The following is a 15,544-nucleotide window of genomic DNA, read 5'->3' on the forward strand; positions in this document are numbered from 1 at the left end:
TGCTAAAAATAAGTAAAAATCCTAAAAAACCCCAAAGATTAAAAAAAAAGACATTCATTCATTCATTCATTCATTTGAGATGTGTAGAGAGAGAGAGAGGCAGAGACACAAGCAGAGGGAGAAGAAGCAGGCTTCTTTCAGGGAGCCCAATTTGGGACTCGATTCCTGGACTCCGGGATCATGCCCTGAATCAAAAGCAGATGGTTGACTGCTGAGCCACCCAGGCGTCCCAAACCCCAAAGATTTAAAATAAATTTTGAAAGGTAGAATTTGATAGCTAAAACAGAATGAAAGAAGTATATTTCAAGCACCGGGAACTCCTTGAACAAACATTTATTAAACTACCTTTGCATGGGTTAGTAGGGGAAACAACTGTATTGGCAGAAAAAAGCTCATATAGTAACTCTAACAGATCATGAGGGGCGCCTGGGTGGCTCAGTGGGATAAGCATCTGCCTTGATAAGCTCAGGTCATGATCCCAGGGTTCAGTCCCATATGGTTGGGCTCCCAGCTCAATGGGGAATCTGCTTGTCTTTCTCTCTGAGCTGCTCTCCCTGCTTTAGCTCTCTCTTTCAAATAAATAAATAAATAAAATATTTAAAAAAAAGATTATGAGACAGTATAGGGAGAGGGCAAAGAAAAAAATGACTAACCCATATTTAATGATGTTTTCTGTTTTGTGAAAACAGCCAAATATTTGATAGTTAAATGAAGTAATGAATGTGAAAATACCTCAATCTGGCAAGGCATTATAAAATGTAAGGTGAAGTGATTTCTCCCATGCCCTTCAGTTTCCATATCAATTTGTGTAATAGTCAACTACTAGGGAAACTAATTTGTTTTTCGGGAGTTTGGCTGGTTTTAAAGAGTTAATCAGCAGGAAATTGCAACCTACTTGATTTTGGGAAAGGAGCTGTTTACTTGTAATTGTTACGCACTCTCTTAGTACTGAAATATATAGTGTATGAAACTTTCTAGCCTTTATTCTTCCCCCTTTCACATTTTAAATCATTGGAACAAGTTTCTTTAACAGAATTTTCTGTAATTCAGTTTCTTGGGAGTACGGCAAGTAGGGCTGTGCTACTATCCCCGTGTTGCTGAGAGAATGATTAATGTTTCTGTTTGTGCTGCAGGGACACTAATTGGGGAGGATAAAAGAAATCAACTTTTAAAAAGAGAGACAAGGGCTATAAAATAATCTCTTTGATAGTCTTGAAATTCTAAGAAGGGCAGGTAAGAACTATTATTGTAATTGTGTTTAGAGAAGTGTGAAAATACTTCACTGTTGTGTGGAGACAGTTTCATTTGAATATAGCATTCCTCTGCTATGGCAGCGGAGATAACCACTTAGTCCTGTTTGGAATCACGAAAGAGGTCAGCACACTTTGAAAAACTTCATATTACTATATTAATTTTTACGTGTTATGTAAGTAGGACAGAAACAGGAAAAATAATTACTTAGAATGGGGGTGGCAAATTTGAATTCCCATTCTGTCTTTCACTGTTCATCGTGTCCATAACAGATATTGTTAATAAATCATAGCTTTTCTGTTGAATTTTGGTCACAGCCTTAGAAGTTTTCTTAGCCTACGGCTTCAGGCAGTATTTAGGAGTTCTTGTGTGGCAGGAAATCTGTTTGCATCCTTTATTGAATGTAAGTTTCATGAGGGTCATTTTCTCCTTCATTTTATTCATTCCTTTGTCCCCAGTACCTAGAATAGTCTTTGACACAAAGTAGAAACTCGGTAAATGTCAAAACAAATAAATGAAGAGATGAATATCTATCTCAGAAAGTGTTTGTGAGATAGGCAGGCTTGAAGACTTGAACTTTGATTCTTTTGTGTAAGCATCAGAATCTGTTCCCCTTTAGGTGGATGTTTGTGTGATTTTATTAGCTTAGGTCAGCACAGTCTTTCTTCTGGTTTTGAATATTCTTGCATGTTTTTCATACTGAGCGTGGCTGATCTGGCCATGTGCCACACATATGGTTGACATCTTAGAGTAACAGAGATAGAAGTACATTTGATAGCTTGATCAGTATTCATTTCCCAATATATAATAGCTTAATTTTGTTGAATTTGCATTTAAAATATTATAGACAGTGTGCTAATTACTGCAATGTCAATGTGGATTAGACAGCTGACAAAGCAAACATTCGAGGACCAACATCTGTGCCAAAACACCTTTAATTACAGTAGGCTTTGATCGGCCTAATTTTTTCCATAAATAAATTCATTATATTAGAACTGTTTAAATCTCTGAGAATAATAAGCCAACAACTTTTTTTTCCTCCAAAATCTGTACTACACGAAAGAATAAATATCTTTTTCCATTCTTGCTTAAGTAAAGTTCTGTTATTTTTTAAGATAGCTGTTAGGCAAACATATTTTTCATAGAATCCCTTAGCATTAAGTAGATGCTTATTTCAATTAATATTAAACTCATAATATTATCTAAGACATTTCAATATTCTAGTAGATGCCATTGTCAAGTGATTTTTGTCATTGGGGAAACTAGGGACATAAATTGTTACTTTTCATCAAAGATGGAAAGCAGGTGTCTTTGGTCTTTGAACTATTAGATTAGGGCTGTGTCACAGTTTTGTTTTGTTTTTGTTTTTAAAAATATTTTATTTATTTATTTATGAGAGAGAGAGGCAGAGACAGAGGCAGAGGGAGAAGCAGGCTCCATGCAGGGAGCCCGATGTGGGACTCATTCCCCGGGCCCCGGGATCACTGACCTGAGCCAAAGGCAGACGCCCAACTGCTGAGCCACCCAGGCGTCCCTGTGTCACAGGTTTTAATGTATTTCAGACTGTGGTATAGTAGAGTACAGTTATTCTGTGCCAATTTTGGAGAAAACTATTGTTAGCACCTTCAAAGGACGGGAGTGCACATCTCTGGATTTTCTGCTAGAATTAACTTTGGGAACATCTATACAGATGAGAAGACACAGGCCTCTGAGTGTTTTGAAGTTGAATATGAATCTTGTTCTTTCTAGTGTTTTAGATAACTTAAAGCTGCATCAACAAAACATGAAAATAAGTAGTTGTTGAGTTCACTCAGGTTTATGATTTAGTGTTTGAAAATATAACATGGGTAGAGAGTGATGACTTTAAAAATAACTTTAAAATCATTTTTATACAAAACAATGCCCTGACCATCTAAGATGAAAATGATGTGTGTTTTCATATTATTTATGATGCTTTGCAGGGGGTTTGAAATCACAACTGAAACCTTTGTCACACCCTTGGGAGAGGGTAGATTGTGCAAAAAAAGAGAGCAATTCCTTTTTTTTTTAGCAAAGAAATAAGTTTTCTTTTGATGGTTACAGCAACATGATGGAATCCAGGGCTAAGGTCTTGGCAGGCATACGTGCAATTAATTAAGGAGATTAAATATGAAACTGACTTTCAAGTAGTTCTATGGCTAAATTATATTTACGATACTTAATAGCTTATAAGGGTCAGTTTATTTGTAAGACATATTTAAAGACTATTGAGAAGTTAAAACGTAAGCACAGGACTCAGAGGACAGAGCACACAGTTACATAATCAAGTATACTTCAATTGTGTAGGTCAAAGCATAATTACCTTATAATTTTTTTTTTTACCTTAAAATTTTAGATAAGGTAGGTAGTAGGTAGCATGGTTGGCTTGGTGGTAGTGATTTTTATAAGGTGTGAACAAAGTGTAGCGTTGTGGAAATAGACCACACTGATAGGCAACCAGGTTCTAGTCCAAGTCTTGTCATTGAGGACATTTATGACTTTGGTCATAATCCAAAGTCATAAATCCTGATTTATAATCCTTATTTTTTTTCGTTTTTGAAATGTGTGTATGACCATTTTCATTTCTAAACTTTCTTCTATTATGCTAAAAAATATTTACCAGATTGAAGACAAATTTTTTTGAAGAACAAGTTGGCTTACCTAAACTTACTGTTTAAGGATGGTTTTGGTTCTTTTAAACACCCAAGTTGATTGGTTTTCTTAAATATGTTTTCTTTTCTTCCTTTTTTAAATTTTATTTTATTTATTTATTTATTCATGAGAGACCCACAGACAGAGGCAGAGACAGAGGCAAAGGGACAGGTAGGCTCTGATGAGGCACTTGATTTCAGGACCCCAGGATCACGACCTGAGCCAAAGGCAGATGCTCAACCATTGAGCCACTGAGGAGCCCCTTAAATATGTTTTCTTTAATGTTAATAGACTGTCACTGTGAAATGACTTTAAGCTAAATGACTGGCAGTTAATTTTTTAAAAATCTTTTCAAAGTAAAATTTTAGTTTTTGTTAATAGTTTGGATCTAACCTTTATTTTCAAATTAGGAACAATTTGAAGCTCTCAAAAACAGTACATCATTAAATATGAAACATTAAAATGTAGGGTGATTTGAATGATCTGCTATACTACTACTGAGCATAGTAGCAAAATTAGCCCTTATGGGTGTTATTTACCATAAAAGCTTCATTTATAAAGAATGAACACATTGAATCAGAAGCAAAAGTGGAGATCTCTTCTGGTCAGTGTTTTGCAAATGGGGACACATGATCTGTAAGTGGGTTGTAAAATTAATTTAGTGGGTCATGACTAACATTAAAATATAATGTAGGGGTGCCTGGGTGGCTCAGTGGATTGAGTGTCCAACTCTTGTTTTTCACTCAGATCATGATCCCAGGGTGCCTCAGGCTCTGTGCGGAATGTGGGGCCTGCTTGGGATTCTCTCTCACTCCCTCCTCTGCCCATTCACATTCTTTCTCTAGGAAATAAAAGAGAAAATTATAATATAGATGACAGTATATCACATGTAGTAACAGTAAATACTTTTTCATGTGACTTTGGTTTCAGTTATTGTGCATATTGATTCATGACGTAAAAGGTATTACATAACTGACCTCCACCTTCACTATGAGCACTTAGCACAGTACATAGTATCTTCAGGATAAAAAGCAGTTAGTAAATGCTCAATGGCACAAAATTTAATTTAGTAACTCTGTATGGGAGAAACCTCAAAATCCTTTCAGAAAAGTTTTCTACTACAAAATGGCATTAAGAAAGTTGATAGAAGTTATATGTTGTGTTGGGATTTTTTTAGTTACATCCCAGTGACCTTCTTGGGTATAGGGACTATGTCTTGTTTAGTTGTATATCAGTGTGCTTGATGGGAAGGGACTAATTTTCAGAATCAGATCTGGCTTCCAATTTTGAGTCCTATCACATGTAAACTTTGGGACATGTGGCAATTTTTTTCAGCACTCTGAGCTTCAACTTCTTTATTTATAAAGGTGAATAATAGTACTTTCCTCCTGATTAAGAGAGATACCACGTATAAACACAAGTATTTTGCTTGGACATAAGAGATGTTTACTAAACAGTTTATTAAGTTAATTTAAGGGATATAAAAACATAATTGAATATTAGTGTTTATTTTAAAGCACTGTTTTGAGTATCCTGGAAAAAGTTTGGAGTGTAAGATTAATTGGATCTCATCCATGGGTAGAAATTCCTCATGACCTTTTGAAAAATTAAAGGAAGCCATAATTATAGAAGATAGATTTCTTTAAAAAAAAAAAAATCAAACATTGCCCAATTAACGTGTAATGTACAAGATGTAAATTAGAAGTCAAGAGGCCAAAATCAAATCAAAGAAGTTACTTGTTGAGATTAAAAATGACTCCAAATAAACCTTCCTCAAGTCAAAAAGCCCAGGTAAAGATTCATTAGTAATTCTTGGAACTGTTGATAATTCATTTGTAAATTATATACTCAGAGATGAAAAATAGGGGTATGTTTAGATGAAATCTTTATCAGAAGTTTTGTTTACAGTTAGAAGCAGACAGGGCTGTTGAAAGAATAGAATATTCTTGGCTTAATTAGCAAAACAAATACAGTCAATCACTTCATTAGGTGGTTCACTCAGTTTTAAGAAAATTAATGGCTGGAGTTAATGGAACTGTTGACTAGATTTTTGTAATATAAAGATAGGTTATCTCTATAAATCCCATTACAAGAAGGTTTGTTGAGAAGTCAGAAAATCATGTGTCATCTAGTCTTGCTATCTATTTTTTTAAATATTTTTATTTTTAAGAAATCTCTATACCCAGCATGGGGCTTGAACTTACAACCCCAAGATCAAGAGTTGCATGTTCTACTGACTGAGCCAGCTAGGTGCCCCAGTCTTGCTAAATTTAATATTCAGGTGTTGGAACAAAAATTATTGAATCTGGTTTTACAAAAGAAAAGCCTGCTTAACTGGCAAACTGGAGTTATTTTAGAAGATTATTGGAGTATATGGTGAGAGAGAAACAGTGAAGATAATCTGTGTAAGCATTATAAAACCTTTCAAAGTTCTAATCCAAAAGGAATAAAAACTTTTGTATTACTATAGGATGGAGGAGAAATGTTTATTCGTAGAGTCACATTGGCTTAGAAACAGGAAGTAAATATTGGTTGTGAGCTGTCATTTCTCTAGAGGAAAAAGGGGTGTGTGTGTGTGTGTGTGTGTGTGTGTGGTGGGGGTGTTCCCAAGAAATTGCTACTCGAACTGATCTCATTCCATATTTTTGTAAATGATGTAAAGGAGGGTAGTATACAGTCAGTGTTAAGCTCCTTTTGGGTAGTGAATGCCCCAGGAAAAAACCTAACTGCAGATAATGAGTGAGCAAAAAAACTGAGTGAATTAGTATAGGATAGTTAGTTTTCATGGTGTATTTAGGAAAAATCGTATGAATTATATTTATTAACTTAGGAGTCTTGAATATAATTGGGATAAGAATCAATAAGCTGTTATAGATGGTTATAGCTGTTGAGCTAAGATCAGTTATATGCTAGGCATTCTTTGGAAGAGTGTGAGAACAGCATGTTATCTTGCCACTATACAAAACTATGCTTTAAACACACAAAAAAGAGAGGTGCTGTATGTTCTTCTGTTGAAAAAAAAAAATGATCTGGACACATGTCAGTAAACACATACTTGTTTCTTAGAGCTACTAATATTGAAGAGGAGGACATAATTGAGGTTCTTAAAATATGATTTTGGGTAAATTCTTCAGAATCCATCATGGAAATTGAGGATGTGTTAAAAGTACTTCTAGGAGTATTATAAAAGTCAGTTTTAGGATAAAGAGCTCTCATATATTCAAAAGTAAACTTGTAGAAATTAGTACTACAAGATAGGATGAAAAAACATGAAAATTAGATTCGCATATGATCCATGCATAACAGCATATTAAAGAAAATTGGAGATACCTAGAATTATGTTTTTTTCTGCTTGGAAAATGACATGAAAGTCTTCCTTAGTGTCAGAATTCAGGATTTGATGGAATGCTGACATGAGTGTAAATGCAGTCACTTTTCATGTGAAAGTTTGGGGAGCAGAGTTGTCCTGACTGGAGACCACCCAGAGTTTGTAGTGGGCCACTCGATGCCCTTGAACTAGGTCAAGGAAGTCCTCATCTGTATTTAGTTTGCTAATGTTTTATCCCCCCCCCCCCCCAATTTGTATGTAGTGATGTGGTCCTGCACTTTGCTAATTTTGTCTGTTAGGGGCTCTCAGGTAAAAATTTATTTTTTATGGTTATCACAGGATTTTAATTTATTCTTGAGGCAAATTTTTGATACTGTATATTTTTCTAGAATATTATCCATTCCGTATTTTTTCAAATATTGACATGAAGTTGTTCATAGTATTCGTCTATGGGTATTAAAAGTCTCTGTCAAAAAAAAAAAGTCTCTGTCAGTAGTATAATTATGCCCTCCTGAGTTCTTTTTGCAATCCTTATTTTGCTTATTTTCTTGACATCAGATGTTTAAAGTAGAAACTTTACTATTTATTCATCATTTTACCATATGCCCCCATATAACCCAATTAACTTCTGCCGTACTGAACAGAGCCTGGCTTTAGTTCTTCCATCTCTGGCCAGTAGTGTTTGTTCTTTGCTTTTTTTCTTCCCCTGTTGCCTCCATCCCCTGAAAGTAGGCATTTTCATTTTTTTTTTTTTTAAGATTTTATTTATTCATGAGAGACACACAGGGAGAAGCAGAGACACAGGCAGAGGGAGAAGCAGGCTCCATTCAGGAGCCTGATGCGGGACTTGATCCTGGGACTCCAGGATCACGCCCTGGGCCGAAGGCAGGTGCTAAACGCTGAGCCACCCAGGGATCCCCAGATAGGCATTTCCAAACCTTTTTTCCCCTCTTCTGGGCCAATGTGTTCTTTCTATTGGTGGTCTTATCCTGCTCATCACCTTTATTTGGATAGCTCCCAAATCTATAACCCCTACCTGACCTTGCTTTTAAGCTCTAACTGCTTGCTTGACGTTTCTGTCTGCTACACCTTTACTGTAGCCCAGCCAAAGTGAAACTCTTTCCTTCCCTCCGCCCAAACCAGTTCTTCCTCCAGATTTCCTGTTTTCTGTTCATTGGCGCTGCCACTCTCCCAGGCACAAAACATCAGTCATTGCCTTTCCCGCTCTCACCTTCTGCGTGCCCTTGCCAGCCAGGCTGTATGCAGCCCACCTTCACCATGTCTCTATACATGACATCCCTTTTCATCCCCTTTGTCCCCATGGGCACCCCCAGCACTTTGCACCCGGACCATTGTGGCATCTCCTGCCTTTTTAGCCGAGCCAGTTCATCTTCCATACCGAAATAAGATTAAACTTGCTAAAGCACCGCAATCAGACTCATGTTAGCCTCACTCAAGTTCCTTGGTTCTCCCACCGCCTCCTCAAATAGATACGACCTCCTTCATCAGCCTTCTAGGTCTTCGGGAAATGCCCACTTTTATCTTGGTCTCTCCCTCCCTTACTGCCCTGCCTGTGCTTGGCTTCCAGCTGGCGTGTCGTCTCCCTTCTGCTTTCTTACATCGTTGTCCAGCTGCTGACTCTCTTCAAGGAATACCCTTTCCTTCACCCTGCCCGTCGAAAGGAAGCTTGTCAAGCATGATCTCTTACATTCTTGGCTCCCTTTGGGAACCTGCAGAACATTTTTGTTTGTTTTCCCTAGGGCACTTACTTCACTTTGTGTTAGAGCCATTTGTGTCCTTTCTTAATATCTCATACTAGATTGTAAACGCCTAGTGGGCAGGAACTGTTTCTTACTCAGCTTTTTCTTTCTTGTTGACTCGGCAATTTGTTGTTGGGAAATACTGATCGAAAAAACTGCAGGGAAATTTCTTACACTTCCTAAGACATTGACTGTAAAGTGAATTACCACTATAGAAGCACCATAAACTTAGCCTGTCTAGAGAAGTAGCTGCAAGTGTAACAGTCCCGCTCCTAGGGGACTGATGTTACCTTTCTCACAGGTGCAGTCCTTATAGTAGCAAAGCTGCTTGGAGTGAGTCTAGAGACATTAGTTTCTGCTGTGGCAGGCCTAGATTGTATCTTTGTGTTCTCTCTCTTTTTTGGGGTGGGTGAGTGGGTTTTTTAAATTTTAAATAAAGAATTTCGGGGAAAAAAATAAAGAATTTAAGGGCAGCGCCGGTGGCTCGACGGTTTGGCGCCGCCTTCAGCCCAGGGTGTGATCCTGGGGACCTGGGATCGAGTCTCATGTCAGGCTCCCTGCATGGACCCTGCTTCTCCCTCTGCCTGTGTCTCTGCCTTGCTCTCTGTATCTGTCATGAATAAATAAATAAAATATTAAAAAAAATAAATTTCAAGAATTCATGATGATATTTTATTTTATTTTTTTAAAGATTCTATTTATTCATGAGAGACAGAGGGAAAGAGAGAGGAGAGAGAGAAGCAGGCTCCATGCAGGGAGCCTGATGCGGGACTCAATCCCATGTCTCCAGGATCACACCCTGGGCCAAAGGCAGGTGCTAAACCACTGAGCTACCCAGGGATCCCCTTCACAATGATATTTTAAAGTTTAAGGTAAGTTAATGTATGTGAATTCAATGTGAATCTATAAATGTAGGAGGTAAATCTCACTATTTTTGTCTCTTAATCTATAGAGTGAAGATGATTAAAAATAAGACATTAAATTTTATTTACATTAAGGAAAACCATTTTAGGCCAATTTAAAGTGAATCTGTCAGTATATTTTACATGGATGATATTGGCAAATATTAAAATTAATGCTTTTGTACTTGAAAAATCCTGATTAACCTGTCCATGAGCTTGTCAACAAAGTAAACTTTCTGAAATTCCATCATAATAAAAGATTTGGAAATGTTTGGGAATACAGTGAACAGATACACATAGGAATTATATTAAGCATTAATTTGCTACCACTTATGACAGGTTTCTATTCAGGCTAACAGCTTGAGTTCAGAGATGGATGTGCTAACCCAGTCTTTGTTCCACTTCTCCCTCCCTGCCTGCCTTCTACAAGTGTTTTGAGTTTTTTTTTTTTTTTTAAGTTTATTTACTTAAGTAATCTCTACACCCAACATAGGGCTGGAACTCAGCAGAATCCTGAGATCAAGAGTCATATGTTCCCCCAGTTAAGCCAGCCAGATGCCCCTGTTTTCTGAGTTCTTATTAGGTACTGGGCTAGAAACCAGTAATGCAGTAGTGAATAATGCAGATCCAGAAGCTGCCAGCTTGGAGCTTCTAGTTCAGTAGGCCACTTGAACATAGATATATATGATAAAGTTCCCTATTTTGTAAAAGGAAATCATTTCATATGACAATGTTTAGCTTTTTAAAGGAAAAAGGCAGGTAGCTCATGTTCAGATGGATAGTCATTTCACCAATAACCAGAATCTTAAATTTTAGCAGTATAAAAATATTGTGCTCAGTATAGGCACAGACTTTTTAATCTGAGTCCGAGTATACTGGTCTCTGTAAGTAGGGATGTTTCCAGGAGAAATAATTAATGTTTAGCAAGCACTTTGATATTTACACCTAGTGGCTGTAAACAGTTATTAAAAAGTCATTGTATAGGTCAGAATGGCAGGTGCAGTGGCAGGGCCAGAGTGATGGCCAGAAAACTAGGTCTTTACAGCTTTGAAGGAGATAGGTGTGAGAATGTTCTATTCTTGATTAAACATTTTATTATTAAGCATTTACAGTCGGGATTTCATCTGTAGATTTCTGTATGTCTCACAGTGTCAGAAGAAACCATGTAAGTTCTGTTTATGAGCACAGCTTGATTATTTCTTGACTAGAGTGGTGTATATACAGTACCGTGGATGCTAACCCTTAGAAGTGTCATTTCATTAGACAGTGGCAAGCACTGCAGTTTTTCGTATTTGGACGTGAGTAGTGGAGGTGGGTGGGAGTTGCTGTTTGGTGTGGGGAGAAGATGGTGGACATGGAGCCCTGGTCCTGCCTGCCTTCTAGCCTCAGCTTCACTTCTGCTAACTGGCCCGTGGCTTTGAAGTCACTTTTGCTGTCTCCTTTGGCACTTTGGCAAATCACCTGGACTCCTTTGTCTCAGTTACTTGAAAAATTTTGAGAGTATTAGAATAGAGGTTCTGCAAATCCTGGGGAGTAATAATAATAATAATAAATAATAATAATAAATCTGATTTGGAGAGCAGTGGCAAAAAAAATACTAGGCAAAGTAACTTGGCATTTATCATGTTATTTGTGAGAGGGATTAAATGCTTGTATTACATTTAGGAGTTTACAGCTAAAACAAACCAAAACTATGAGTGATTCATCAATTTAATAAGATTTTACAAGTTACTTGGACTGGATCCAAGCATTATATGTATTTCTATAAGTCAAGGTTTAGTTGCTATCACACTCCTGCTAATTGTTTTTTGTGCTTACTGGGTTTTGTAGTGCTTCTTTCTCCCCCATGTAAAGAGAAAAGATAGTATGCACTGGGGCAGTGGTTGGGTGCATGTGCTGTTAATCCTGTGGAAAAAAAAATTAGACTAACTATACTTCTTCAAAAATGCTTTGAAATTTCATCTGGCTGAAAAATTACATTTCTAAATATGAAGACAACTTCTGAGCAGAGAAAAAATTTATAAACCATGCATGGCACGTTTACAAATTCTTTGAAAAAACTGTCTGTGAAGGTCTTTGGAGTGATTATTTATCCCTCTATTCCCATATGTCACACATTGCCTTTTTACCCCTGGGGAGTCACCATATTGCATTATTTGTGATCCTTTGGAGTTGTATGAAATGATAATTTAACTTTTCAGATGTGGTTAATCTACAGGCCCTGCTTCCTAACCATTAGCATACATGGCATGACAGGCTTAAATGTTTCCAGGTGTGATTAAAGAACTTGGACGGTAAATTACTCATAGATTATCTTGGCCATTGTAATTTACTACAAAACTGCAGCTTTGACATCAGCAGTTGAAAAGAGTATGTTAACAGTAACTGCACTTGAGACACATTTTACATTAAGTAAATTAACTGTCTTCTTGAGACAGTTAAATGTTTATTTTCTATGCTCTTCAGAACTGTATTTTGTCTTTCAAATGGCTGAAGTTTTGTTAATAGGCAGGTTTTGATTTACACAATTGAATTGTGTTGTAAGACACTGCAGTTTGGGAGTTCTTTCCCCACTGCTGTTGAAACCTGCGCTCCCCTCAGTCTCCCTTTTATCTCTGCCCCAGGCCCGCAGAGAAGCCATCCCCTTTCCTCCACTCCATAGCGTGTCCCAGTTCCTGGAATGGAGTCTCATTTTCCTCCAAAAAGGCTCACCATGAATCAGTGCATAAGAGAGCCCATTTAACACCTTGTTGTTGTTGTTAGTAATAAAAAAAAAATCCTTGGAGATCTAGAGGGTTTGTTGTTAATAGAGACAGAAGAGAGGCTGTGTTCTGTTTTGTAGCAGGCCAGAGGAGGAGTAAAGTCTGGGCAAAGGTAGCAGGTGAGGTGAGTTGAAAGAGAGGCAGCAGGCTGGCCCCAGGCCAGAAAGTGTCTGCCGCTTAGTTCTGCTGGCACTCACTGTTCTTTACCTGTGCTGATCTCCTCTCAAGCTTAGCACCTGCCCTCAAATCTCCAGTCCCCGTCTTGTCCTTCAGCGCTTCTTAAATCTTCCCACCTTTCCCTGCCCATGATCTTTCCTATAACATTTCCTGCATCCACAAGGTATCTCCCCTCTGGCCCCACTCAGTGGGAGACACAGTGTTCTCTTACTCTCCAGCAGAGGGGAGGCATGTCCTCTGTCCCACTGCTGCTAGTTGGGGGGGAGGTGGATTCCTGAAACCCCTGTTGGGTACTCTGAGTTTTGGTATTGAAATGTTTTTGCTCATGTAAATTGTAAACATACTCTAGTGCTATACAAATAGAATATATGTATCAAAAATGCTTTTGTTGCTGGTCTAAGACAACGTAATAACCATTTATAACACTGTCATCATGAGAGTGTCCCAGGTTCCAGTCAACCTAAAATGGGTTTTTGAAACACATTTTTCTAGGAAGATTATTTTGTCTGGTGGAACTCAAGTTGAATATCTTTCACTTTTTTTAACCTGGAATTATTTATTTTAAAAGTGAACTCTACCCCCCAGTGTAGGGCTTGAACTCACAACCTTGAGATCAGGAGTCGCATACTCTCCTGACTGAGCCAGCCCAGCACACCTTCTTAACCCTCCTGTATTGTAACCCTGTAATGAAAGCTTCAAATAAGATTCGGGTTTTTTTCTTTCTTTTCTTTTCTTTCTTTTTTTTTAAAAATTTTTATTTATTTATGATAGTCACACACACACACAGAGAGAGAGAGAGAGAGAGAGAGGCAGAGACATAGGCAGAGGGAGAAGCAGGCTCCATGCACCGGGAGCCCGACGTGGGATTCGATCCCGGGTCTCCAGGATCGCGCCCTGGGCCAAAGGCAGGCGCCAAACCGCTGCGCCACCCAGGGATCCCTTCTTTTCTTTTTCTTTTTTCTTTTTTCTTTTTTCTTTTTTCTTTTTTCTTTTTTCTTTTTTCTTTTTTCTTTTTTCTTTTTCCTTTTTCCTTTTTCCTTTCTCTTCTCTTCTCTTCTCTTCTCTTCTCTTCTCTTCTCTTCTCTTCTCTTCTCTTCTCTTCTCTTCTTTTCTTTTCTTTTCTTTTCTTTTCTTTCTTTTCTCTCTCAAAACATTTATTTTATTCATGAGAGATACAGAGACGCAGAGACATAGGGAGAGGGAGAGCAGGTTCCCTGCGGGGAGTCTGATGCCGAACACTATCCCAGGATCCCAGCATCACAACCTGAGCCAAAAGCAGATGCCCAACCACTGAGCCATCCAGGTGCCCCTAAGATTTGGTTTCTTTTTTTTTTTTTTTTTTTTTTAAGATTTGGTTTCTTAATGAAAAAGAAGATTGGGATCTTTTGTCCTCATAATTTTATATTGGTTGCCTGTTTGTGCCAGTGTAAATCATTACTGATTACTTGGGCTTTGGGATCATCTTTGAGATATTTGTGGTATGGAAAAATTCATCCATTATTTCAGTAATTTTTGACATTCTAGGAAGGATGTAATGTATGGCAGAATGAAACTTAGGGACCAGAAGGGGCATAGGTAGAAATTTTGCACTGATTTTATTTATAAAAACATAAATTTTAAAGTAATATTTGATCAGAGGATTGAATAAACTTCAATTCTGCTAGTGACTGTGTCCCTTGAAAATTGTTTACTAACCTGTGGGGTTATAACTAGAGGCATTTGCTAATGTATTTGCAGTGACTGTTGAAATAATTCAAATTTATTGACCATAGGAGGATATTAAATATTTATCTTTTCTGCTTAGTGCCTGTAGTGAAATAGAATATAAGTTAATGGTTAATGGCTTATAAGCTGTTATTTCTGAAATAGTACCTTTATGTACTTTATCCAGTGGCATTACTTACATTTTGTATGTGCTAAAAAAGCATATTTGGACTCTACCATATATAAATTTTCCTGCTTAGCTAAACATATTCCAGAAGAGATTTTTAACTATGTAGAGTGTGTGTGTGTCTACAACTGCAAAGGGAGTAAGTAAGTTGTATGTAAGTTGCAAGCTAGGGAGATACCTATCCTTTTCTTTTAAAAAACTAAATAGAAGGGCACCTGGGTGTTTCAGTTGGTTAAGTGTGCAGCTTGATTTTGGCTCAGATTGTTGTCTCAGGGCCATGAGATTGAGCCTCGAGTCTGGCTTCACGTTGGACAAGGAGCCTGCTTTAACTCCCCCTGCCTCTCTCTCTGCCCCTCCTCCCTGTAAAAAATAAAAATAAAAACAAAACCCAAATAGAATGGAAAAGTGATGTATTAATGTCATATAATGTGTATTCTGCAGTACCTAATCCACTCCAGAATTACAAGGTTGGCAGTAAATCAGCACATGAGAATCTGGCACAGATGAGTATTAAGATGATCAAATAAAAATGTGTGTGTAGATGTAGAATCAGAGGAAGAAAGCTAACATTATATTTCCTTCAAAGTAATGATAATGCAGTATCAAACTAAAAATGTCTCAACATGAAATTTTATTTGAATTGGTATGAATGTTAGGAAGCACATAAAAGCAGTATTTGCAAGTTCTAAACTTTAAGGAAAATAATTTACAGAATTATTTTGAGTTTTCTGAAAACTAAGTGTTCAGAATTGACTTACAAAAGATAATAAGAGAAGCTTTGTTTTTTCTGTAGGCTCTAAGGG

General features: G+C 37.4%; 1 protein-coding gene across 12 annotated transcripts in view; it reads left to right on the plus strand.

Moving 5' to 3' along the window:
- The window catches only part of NCOA2 (nuclear receptor coactivator 2), a 296,781-nt gene that overhangs the window by 50,113 nt on the left and 231,124 nt on the right, over positions 1-15,544 (plus strand). The window lies entirely within an intron of this gene.

The sequence above is a fragment of the Vulpes vulpes genome, chromosome 13 (assembly GCF_048418805.1).
Source record: "Vulpes vulpes isolate BD-2025 chromosome 13, VulVul3, whole genome shotgun sequence".
Taxonomy (NCBI): domain Eukaryota; kingdom Metazoa; phylum Chordata; class Mammalia; order Carnivora; family Canidae; genus Vulpes; species Vulpes vulpes.